This window comes from Euprymna scolopes, chromosome 22 (genome assembly GCF_053919585.1).
Source record: "Euprymna scolopes isolate OS-2025 chromosome 22, ASM5391958v1, whole genome shotgun sequence".
Lineage (NCBI taxonomy): Eukaryota > Metazoa > Mollusca > Cephalopoda > Sepiida > Sepiolidae > Euprymna > Euprymna scolopes.
Genome location: NC_136503.1, coordinates 92,535,164 through 92,546,874, shown reverse-complemented (window position 1 = coordinate 92,546,874; position 11,711 = coordinate 92,535,164). Strand labels below are relative to the sequence as shown.

The window sequence follows — 11,711 nt, the reverse complement described above, 5'->3', positions numbered from 1 at the left end:
ATTTTGTGGAGTACGTAGCTACGGCTACAACTAAATACGAAACGGCGTGCAAAGCACGCAGAGCTCTGTATAAAACACGTCTCGGGTAATAAAGCTTCTGGCGCTTAACTTGAAAACGACTGCCTTTGTTCTCTGTTACATTTCGCCTCATTACACAAACAAACGAAAAACATTTTTTCAATACATTCTATTTACAATTTTTTAATAATTTATTTTTTCATAAAATCAAAATCTTTGAAATTTACTTGCCTGCAAACGATGGTAAAGTTAGGAGTTTACCATTTAAAAATGGTTTTAATGGATAACAGTTTTATTTAAAATTTAAAAATGTATGTTTATAACAAAACTTTGTAAATAAAATATAGAATAAAAAAGTTTACATGTTTGTACTATGAGCAAACAAAAAAAAATTAAAGATACATAATTTTATTTACAAATCTTTTTACAACTTTTTATATAAAAATAAAAACAATATTTGCTATTTACTATTTGCTTATTATAAAAACGGTTTTACATACTCGTCTTGTTATTGCACATTTTAATTAAAAAAAACTGTTCAAAGTGTAAAACTTCTTACATTGTCCTCGTGGGATGTAAATGTGTGTGTGTATATATATGTGTGTGTATATATGTATATATGTGTGTATATATATATCGTGTGTATATATATATGTGTATGTATATGTATATTTATGTGTGTATAAATGTGTGTATATATATGTGTGTGTATATATATGTGTGTGTATATATGTATATGTGTGTGTATATGTGTGTGTATATATATGTGTGTGTGTATAGTTATGTGTACGTGTATGTATATATATGTGTGTATATATGTGTGTGTATATATATATATGTGTGTGTATATATATGTGTGTGTATATATGTGTATATATATATATGTTTGTGTATATATATGTATATATATAAGGTAAACATATTTCTAACTGAAATGTATTTTAAAAATAAAATTTTCTTCGCTTTTCTATAGAAAAAAAAATGTAAATATTTTTTATTCTGCAAAACTTTCTTGGCCTTTTGGTCAAGATCAAAGTGTAGTATCTGTTCTTCAGATGCTGCTGCTGCACTTCATTTTCTTGTTCTCTTTCGGTGGAGGAGAAATCCTTCACGACTGAGACAATTTTTATTTTTGTACCTTTTCTCCACGTTAAAAAACGACCCTGGTGTCTAACTCTGTCCCGTCGTGGGGAGGCATAGTAAATAGGTACTATAAATAAATAGATTTCAAACTACTTAAAAACACAAACAAATAAGCCATATAGGTAAAAAAAATAAAAATAAAATAAAATAACATTAGTCGCGTTGGTAGCTTTAAGGCTAAAAGCCCAAACACTTTTAATTAAAAAAAAAAGTTTGGCATATTGTATATTTTTGTCTGCTTAAATCGTATTTTAAAGTGTGTGAATTTTTTTTTAAGGTGGAGATTTTATTTACAAGAACACGTTACACTTTTTAATAATAATAATAATAATAATAATAATAAAAATATAGAAAACATTTGTAAACAAGCCTGTTAAAAAAAAAGTAAGCGAAAACGCGCAAACACCGCATTATTGCACGAGCGTTTGGAACTGCGAAAACTACAGTTCCAAATTGACTCATATCTGCCGACTTAATCGGACATGCACACAAGTGAACTTCACTAAGAATGTGTTACTGAATTTCGCAGCTCCAAGCAAAGTTTTACTGGACGAAGTAAAGAATAGATACCCTGTAGCAGACGACACCGCCTGGCGGTGCCAGGTGCACAATTCAACTAACACCGGTGATTCGACCTTGACATTGGCACAAGCACACGGCGTCGGTTGTTTGTAAACACGTCAAATAGCAAACATGCTCGAATATTCACCAGCATTTTTTTTAAAATATATTTACAAAACCTTTGAAGATTTAAAAGAAAAAGTATATATTTACAAAACATTTTTTTAAAATAAGTAACAAAACGAACGTATTTAAATAAAAGATATTTAAATAAACGGGTGTCTCTTTCTGTTTTGGATTTTTGCAACCAAGATTGATTTTTATGTGCCGTGTTTTGGGGGGTTCTGTGTGCGTTTTTAAGACAATTCAATATTTATTCTTTAAAACATTAACTGCAGTGACAATATATTTTCAAAATAATATTTTTAAATATTACATTTTTACGAATATTCGCGAGCAAGATTAAAAAAAAAAAAGACGAGGTGTTTTTTTTTTTTTCAATTGAATTATAAACTTTATTTGAACTTTCAACAAACTTTTACAGACAGTTTTTTTTAAATAAAAATTATAAAAAGATTTCTATCTTGTGATACTACATTTCATCTTTATAAAAATAAAAGTTATAAAAAGATGTGAATAAAATAATATATATTTTTTTTATCTCAATTGTTTATACTTGTGATTTTATTATGCATAAAAATTGCCTCGGCCTAAAAGGATTTCTCCTTCACTGACCACCGACATACATCGCACTGTAAATAAATATTGAATTGTATCAAAAATGCACAAAAAAGAAATGGCCAAAACCGTATAGAATGAACCTTTTTTTATAAGTTTTATTCAAACAGTCTTTATTTGAACTTAATGGACTGTTGTTTTTTTTTATTATTTATTAACTGTTTTATTCTTTTTATCAAACAAAAATAGAACTTTTATAATGAAATATATATTATGGACTGTTTTTCAAACATCGAAATTTTAAAATTAAAGTTTTATTTAAAACAAAAAAAAAGACAAGGTGTTTTTTCTTTTCGAGATATTTTTTTTCACCATTTATTACTTTGAAATTTTATTCAACAATGAAATGATAAAAAAAAAACTTTTCGTTAAATATATTTTTAAAAAATTATTATAAAATATCCATAAAGTCTATTTTTATGTCTGTAAAAGTTTGTTGAAAGTTCAAATAAAGTTTATAATTTAATTGAAAAAAAAAAAACACCTCGTCTTTTTTTTTTTTTAAATCTTGCTTGCGAATATTCGTAAAAATGTAATATTTAAAAGTATTATTTTGAAAATATATTAATTGTCGCTAAAGTTAATGTTTTAAAGAATAAATATTGAATTGTCTTAAAAACGCACACAGAACCCCCCCCCCCAAAAAAAAAAACACGGCACATAAAAATCAATCTTGGTCGCAAAAATCCGAAACAGAAAGAGACACCCGTTTATTTAAATATCTTTTATTTAAATACGTTCGTTTTGTTACTTATTTTAAAAAAAATGTTTTGTAAATATATACTTTTTCTTTTAAATCTACAAAGGTTTTGTAAATATATTTTTTAAAAAATGCTGGTGAATATTCTAGCATGTTTGCTATTTGACGTGTTTACAAACAACCGACGCCGTGTGCTTGTGCCAATGTCAAGGTCGAATCACCGGTGTTAGTTGAATTGTGCGCCTGGCACCGCCAGGCGTCGTCGTCTGCTACAGGGTATCTATTCTTTACTTCGTCCGTTTTACTTTTATGCTTATATGAGTATGTAACGGGTTAGTATATAATAATACACCAAACCGCTGCAAAAATATACAATGAAAAAACAGAAAATGAAGGAATGAAAACGCTTGTTGAATAAATTTGAACACGTTTATTTTTCGTAGAAAAATAAAAAGCTAATGTTCATTTCAAAAGATGAAAAAATCCAAACGTGAGGAGGAAATGAAAAGGCACACATAAAGCGACTGCTGCTTTATGAAAACGGGGGAGAAAGAAAGGGCGAACGTATGCAGGTCGCTAACCGTCCGCGCACATGTTTTGACGAGGAGTGGCCACTGGTAGTCGGGAGGCGAAATATGGTGCGACTGGTCAGCTCAAAAACCACCCGATGAAAGAGGAAGAAAAAGGGGCTGCGCGTGGGACCTTGGTTTTCTGCGCATGCGTTTGGAGAAAAAAAAGGAAGTGACCTCACGCTCGTATGTGTGTACGTATGTGTGGTTAATGCGTATGTGTGCTTGCGTGCGTGCCTGGGGTGTATATACGTAGTTGTGTATATACGTGCGTGCGTGTGGAAAACAAGTTTGGACAATACTCTCCCTCCTGGGGAAAGAAAAAAAATATATATGTGTATAGAAATGTATTTTTTTTTATATTTATTTTTTTATGTGTGTTTTTAATAAGTAATATATTGTTTGAAATGTTTGGGCCAATGAACTTTTCGCCCAGTTTTTGTTGTTGTTTCTGGTGTATTGTTTCTCGTAGTCTCTTCGTCCGTTTGTGAGTGTGTACTTTCTTGTATTGGACTAGGGGACAAGTGCAATTGTTCGTCTATAAATGCCGGTTTGATTCTGTCAATTGCTATAGTGTCTCTTTTGTCTCTTTTTAAAATAGTGAAATATTTTTCACTTCTGTCGAGAACTAGATAGGGTCCGGAATAATTTGGACAGAGTGGTTTTTTGACCGCGTCGTTCCTGATAAACACGTATTTACAGGTGTGAACATCCCTTGGAACGAAAATGTTCGTGTCTGTCTTTTTGGTTGGAGTGAATTTTAATTGTGACATTTTACGTTTTAATTCGGTCACGAAGGTTGTCGTTGGGGCAATATTCGCATTGTTTTCGCAGAATTGTCCGGGTAAAATTAAAGCTGATCCGAAAACTAATTCTGCGGGCGTGCTCTGCAAATCTTCCTTCACAGTGTTGCGAATTGCTAAAAGTATGAGCGGCAAATTGTCTGCCCAGTCCGCGCTGTTTTCATTCATCGCTAAAGACGCTTTCAATTGTCTGTGGAAGCGCTCGACCATGCCATTTGCGCACGGATGGTACGCAGTAGTCTTTATGTGTCTGGTTCCCAACAAATTATTAAATTCCGCGAAAAGAGTTGATTGGAACTGTGCACCCCTGTCTGTTGTGACTACGGAGGGTACTCCGAAAATAGCTATCCAATCCTGTAGGAATACTCTGGCTATCGTTGAGGCTGATGTGTCTCTGACTGCTATTGCTGTCGGCCATCTACTAAATCTATCGACTATAGTAAGGATATGGGTGTGCCCTTTTGAAGTGGGCAAGGATCCAACTAAGTCAATATGCACATGGGTGAACCTGGCATCAGGTACACTGAAAGTTCCTGCAGGGGATTTGGTGTGCCTGTGTATTTTGTTTTTTTGGCACGGAACGCAAGTTTTGGTCCAACTACGTATGTCCGTATTCATATTTGGCCAAACAAAACGTTCCGCTATTAATTTCACAGTGGCGCGTTTTCCTGGGTGGGACAAATTGTGAAAGTGATTAAAAACTTGTCGTCTGAGGCTCGGTGAAATATACGGGCGAGGTTGTTTTTGCGATACATCGCAGTAGAAGTTTGTTGTTCCGAATGGTGTCGGCATTTCTTCCAGCTTCAGTGAAGTCTTTTCCATTATAGCTGGAAGCGTGGTATCGGCTGATTGCTCTTGTGCTATTAATTCCATACTTAGTGGAGCGGAATTTAAAGAAGCAATCGTTGCGCGAGATAAAGCGTCAGCTACAATGTTCTCGTGTCCTTTTATGTACCGTATATCGGTAGAATATTGGGCAATAAAATCGAGATGTCGAATTTCTCGAGGGCCGTATTTGTCGACCTGTGTGTGTAGAGCAAATGTTAAGGGTTTGTGATCCGTATAGATGGAAAAATTTCTACCCTCAAGCAGATGTTTAAAATGTTTTATTGCAAGGTAAATCGCGAGTAGCTCTCTCGAAAAAGTGCTGTATTTACTCTGCGCCTTGTTTAGCTTTGCCGAGAAGAATGAAATAGGGGTCATTTTGTTGTCGGAAATCTGGTGAATGACTGCACCTACTGCTATTTCAGATGCATCCGTTGTTAGTGTGAGTTTCGTTGTATCGCTCTCTTGGACGTAAGTTAGTTTGGTGAAGTTTTCCAAAGCAGTTTTCGATTTTTCAAAGGCCTGGAGTGCAGGTCCCTCCAAAACTAACTGTTGGTTTTTTGTCCGATTTTTTAACATGTCCGTTAAAGGCGCAAGTAACGTAGAGCAGTTAGGCAAAAAACGTCGGTAATAATTGATTATGCCTACAAAACGGCGTACCTGTCTGACAGATGTCGGTACAGGAAAATCAGAAATAGCGCTTACTTTTTCGGGTAGAGGTGAAATTCCATCCTTGTCAATCAAGTGTCCGAGAAATTTAACTTCTTGTTGGCCGAAAACACATTTATCGGTGTTTATTTTCAGGCCGAAATGTGATAGTCTTTTAAAGGTTTGCTGAAGGTGTTGTCTGTGTTCGTCGAGGTTTCTGCTGGCAATCAAAACATCGTCCACATAAGCGAATATGAAAGGCAGACCTCTGAAAACTTCGTCAATCAAACGTTGAAAAGTTTGGCAGGCGTTTCTAAGCCCGAAAGGCATCCTAAGGAACTCATAAAGGCCGAATGGTGTTGTTAGTGCAGTTTTATGTATATCTTCTTCTGCGACTGGAATTTGAAAATAGGCTTTTACAAGGTCCAGCTTTGAAAAAATTGTGGTGCCTTGAAGTCCGTTGGCGAAGTCATGGATGTGGGGGATAGGGTATCTATCTGGAATTGTTTTTGCGTTTAAACGCCTGAAATCTCCGCACGGGCACCATGTGGTGTTGTCAGCTTTCTGTACCATGTGGAGTGGTGACGACCAAGCACTTTTCGAGGGCCGTATTATTCCCATCTGGAGTAGGTCTTGAAACTCGGATTTTGCCAATTTCTATCTATCCGGTTTCAAGCGTCTGGGGGTTGAATAGACGGGCGGTCCTGTGGTTTTGATGTAGTGCTTAGCGCTATGCTTGATAGGGTCCGTATTTTTAAACGGCTGGGAAAGTTGAGGATATTTTTGGAGTAGCTGGCGGACGTGTGCATCTTCGGGTAAGGCAGCGCTGATTCCGGTGGTTAAAAATTTTGAAGTGGTTCCTCTCACCGAAATCTTCGTTTCGTTGTCTGTTAACGAATGGTTTGTCATGTCGACAGACAGGTTAAAATGGGCTAAAAAGTCTGCCCCCAATATTGGAGTGGTCACGCTGGCTATGGTGAAATTCCAAACAAAATTCCTTCGCATTCCCAGGTTTAAGTTTAACATTTTCTCTCCAAAAGTGGGTATTTTAGTCCCGTTAGCAGCTTGCAGAGTGAGAAAATGTGTCCCCGTTGGATGGCCATGCGGTGTCGGTATGACGCTGATTTCAGCTCCGGTGTCTATTAAGAAGTTATATCCGTGAATTTTGTCACGGATATAAAACAGACGACCTTTTTTGTGTATTCCAGCTACAGTTGTCGTCGTTACTGGCTGGAAAATTCGTTTCCCTGTGCTGTTTTTTTGAACGCACAGGGTGTAGTGTATCGTCGAGCGTCCGCGCCGAATTTTCTGTGATAGAAGCATATGTTTTGTCTATCACGTGAACCGTGTCGCCTGCTGCTGGAGCTTCTTCGCCTGGTCCTTTGTCGCGTGTTGTTGTAGTTACTGGGGTAACGTCGACATACTTGGAGAACGTCGGCTAATTGTTGTGACAGCTTTTCCACTGTGGACTTTAATTCCGCTAGCTCCTCGTCTCGGGTTTGCACTGGTTGCTGTTGTTGTGCGTACACTTGTCGGCTTCGGGAACTTTCGAGTATCCGGTCAGCTATGTCGGCGAGTTTTTCTAACATCGTCTCTTCAGACATTGGCGCGAGGATTTGTTTTGCTGTCGCGGGTAGCTTATTCATCCACAAGCTACGCATAATGCTGCCAGACATTTTATTTTCTCCTAACAAGGATTTCATGTGTCGTAGTAACTGCGACGGTGTGCGGTCTCTCAATTCAACTTGTGTGAACAGGTTTCGCAGCATGGCTTCATTAGAAACGCCGGTTCGCTGTAGAATGGCTTGCTTGAGTGTGTCGTATGGGTTTTCTTCAGGCACATTGTCAAGTACATCTATAACCTCTTCCACTATCTCCAAAGGCAGTTTCTCGACGAGATAGCAATAACGCGCTCGTTGTGAGGTAATTCGTTTGCCGTCAAATAAAGCTTGTATTTGGACGAACCATATTTTTGTGTTCGCCGGGTTGAAGGGTGGAATGTTCAATGTCATTGTTTCATGCTGGGTTTCCGTGGGTTGTAGTGACATTATTATTATTTTACTCGTCTTTTGTTCGCGGTTTGACGTTATTCTTCCACGTGGTTGTCCGGTTATTTTCCGTGTGTTTTGTAAATATTTGTGTTAGAGTTCAACACGTGGTTCCTTCAAAAACGTTCATTTCATTTTAAAGTTCGGGGGTCACCAAATTTGTAACGGGTTAGTATATAATAATACACCAAACCGCTGCAAAAATATACAATGAAACAAACAGAAAATGAAGGAATGAAAACGCTTGTTGAATAAATTTGAACACGTTTATTTTTCGTAGAAAAATAAAAAGCTAATGTTCATTTCAAAAGATGAAAAATCCAAACGTGAGGAGGAAATGAAAAGGCACACATAAAGCGACTGCTGCTTTATGAAAACGGGGGAGAAAGAAAGGGCGAACGTATGCAGGTCGCTAACCGTCCGCGCACATGTTTTGACGAGGAGTGGCCACTGGTAGTCGGGAGGCGAAATATGGTGCGACTGGTCAGCTCAAAAACCACCCGATGAAAGAGGAAGAAAAAGGGGCTGCGCGTGGGACCTTGGTTTTCTGCGCATGCGTTTGGAGAAAAAAAGGAAGTGACCTCACGCTCGTATGTGTGTACGTATGTGTGGTTAATGCGTATGTGTGCTTGCGTGCGTGCCTGGGGTGTATATACGTAGTTGTGTATATACGTGCGTGCGTGTGGAAAACAAGTTTGGACAAGTATGGAGACAATTATCGACATTAAGCTTCAGGATTATATATATATATATATATATATATATATATATATATATATATATATATAATTAATATGATATATTATCTCATAGAAAGAAAAAAAAAATAAACGTATTCTTTTTAACGTGTATCGATAATAATGAGTAGAAATGACTTGGGGGTGCTGCAATTCCACAGCTCCAGGCACGAGCCGCCACTGGGAAGGAGGGTAGAGAATGACTCGATGCGTGAGAGACGGGGTCGTTATAGCCATGTGGCTAGTCGGTGTACGGATGGGGTGGACCGTAGGTTGGGAAGAAGAAAAGCTAAAGGTAGACCAACCCTTGTCCCACCAAACAAAAAAAACGTAGGTCAGGCGGTCAGATTGGAGATCGCCTCCTGCCTGCCCAGGAGCAGCTCGGGAAAGAGACTAACAGGGCTGCAACCTGATGACCCTTACAGACCAGGAAGCCAGGCCAGCCGAGAGGCGAGAGGGCGCCTGAGATGCTGGACCTGTGATCAGTTCGGTCATATGGCGCGAGGCTTCCTGAAGGAAATGTTAGCATTGTCGGGAGCCAGGCCATATGTGAAGAGAGTGCTCCCGAAAAGGGGGAGATCCTTGATGCAGAAGCGGAGCGAAAAGCCATTGCCTAAGGATAACTCAGGAGAAGGAAAAAGGTTAAAGTGGGTGGAAGTCCGCTGTATATTGAAGGAGTGTCGAGAGCTTAGATGCCAGATGGTGGTGGTAGTGGGGGGGGGGCATGAAAGTGGCAGCCCTGATTGATACAGGCGCCTCGCTGACACTGATTAGGTCCAGTACTTATCGGAAGATGGCCGGGAGAGGACGTTTATGTACAGTTGACCTGGAATTGACACAGGCTGACCAGGGCCAACTATGCCTGGAAGCACTGACCAGGCTCTCCTATGAGGTAGAGGGGATAAGGGGGCAATTACAGGCTTACGTGGCGCCCGATTTATGTGAAGAATTAATATTGGGATATGATTGGTTAGAAGGGATGGGAGCAGTTGTCACCTTTGCTCCACCGACCCTGTGGTTGAGCGGGAAAGGTATTCCCCTGAGCAGCTAAAGGACCTTTCGGTGGTGACCTCAGTGGATACGGAAATTCCTCCCCGAACAATAGTGTCCACAACAGGAGAGATCCAGGGACGAAGGAGGGGGAGAATTCAAAGGATAGGGTCCTGGGATAGAGAGGAGACAAGGAATTGGCGTGAATCACCCAGAATAAAGACAGAGGAAGTGATAGCCCCGTCTGAGTACCAAAGGGAGGTAATAAAACTGCTAGAGCGCAATCGAGATATTATCGCTTCCAGCGATCGGGAATTGGGATGCACAGACACAGTGACGGTAAAGATTGATACAGGTGATCACCCACCTGTGAGGTTGAAAACCTACCGAACCCCGATTCATAAAAGAAAAATTGTAGAGGAAGCAGTGTCTGAGATGTTGGAGGCGAGAATAATTGAACACTCCACCTCGCCGTGGAGTTTCCCCATGGTGATCGTGGAGAAGAAAGACGGGGGACATAGATTTTGCGTGTATTTCCGGAAGCTGAATGCCATTACCAAATCCTTAGCGGTGCCTTTGCCCCTAATAGATGACATACTGACTTTGTTGGGTAAAGCGAGATGCTTTACCACCCTTGACTTGAGATCAGGTTACTGGCAGGTAGCCCTCGATGGGGAGGATGAAGAGAAAGCGGCGTTTGCATGTCATGCAGGACTGTTTAATTTTAGAGTTATGCCTTTTGGCCTCTGTAATGCACCAGGGGACTTCTCAAAATTGATGTCGATAGTTTTAAGGGGGTTGGAGGGGTTTGTGGTGGCATACTTGAACGATACTTTAATCTTTTCACGAACACCTTTGCATATTTGACAGAGGTATTTGAGAACAACTTTGCATATTTGACAGAGGTATTTGAGAGGTTGCACCAACACCAACTTAAAATAAAGTTACCCAAATGTCAGTTTCTTAAGGAGACCAAGTATCTGGGGTTTGTGATCAATGAGGCTGGAATAAGACTGGACATAGACAAGGTGGAGGTTATCAAGTCTTTACCTGAGTCGAAAACCATGCGCCAAGTTCATTGGAATGATCGGCTATTATCGCCAATTTATGCCTGCATTTAGCCGACTGGCCACCCCCATAATAGCGTTAACAAAACAGCACGCCCGTTATAAGTGGACCCCAGAATGTCAGAGGGCTTTTGACACCCTGAAGGAGCAGTTGACTGCTATACCGTTGTTGGCGTATCCGGATCTAAGTAAGCCGATGGTTCTGTATACAGACGTGAGTGATACATATATAGGGGCGGTGCTGACCCAACCATGCCCTGGCATACCAGAGGAAATTCCGATATATTTCCTGTCACATAAGTTATCCGAAACCCAACAGAGGTGGCCAGTGATTGAGAAAGAAGCTTTCGCGATTGTATATGCAGTACAAAAGCTAAATTATTATTTGAGTGGTGCTGAATTTGTAGTAAAAACAAACCGTTGAAATATTTATTTGAGGCAGATTGGACGAACAAGAAGATCCAACAGTGGGCACTCAAGCTGTACAGTTATCTGTGCCGAATTGAATACTTGCAAGGTAAAGAGAATACCTGTGCAGACCTCCTGTCCCAGATTCCAGAGCAGCTGGAATCCGAAGCCATCCGATTAGAACCGGAAGTGGATGATAGGGCTTTTCAGGTGGGAGTGATTCATTTCCACACCATAAAGGAAAGACCGGACTGGAGTGAGACAGATGTAGCTGAAGCTGAGCCTATAGTCGACCCACATTGGGTCAAAATAATTGAAGTCGGTCAAGACGATAAGGAATTAGGAGGATTGAGAGCTCGAGTGAAGGAGGGTTGAACCCAAAAATACACCCTCCACCATGATAGGCTGTATTATATCGCCGGTCGAGACGGAGAAATGGGATTAAAGATGGTGGTA

At 39.3% G+C, this 11,711-nt stretch overlaps 1 pseudogene; it reads left to right on the top strand.

Annotated features, from left to right (window-relative positions):
- The first annotated feature begins 1,022 nt into the window (after positions 1 to 1,022).
- Positions 1,023 to 1,239, top strand: LOC145244105 (U2 spliceosomal RNA; annotated as a pseudogene).
- The last annotated feature ends 10,472 nt before the right edge of the window (positions 1,240 to 11,711 follow it).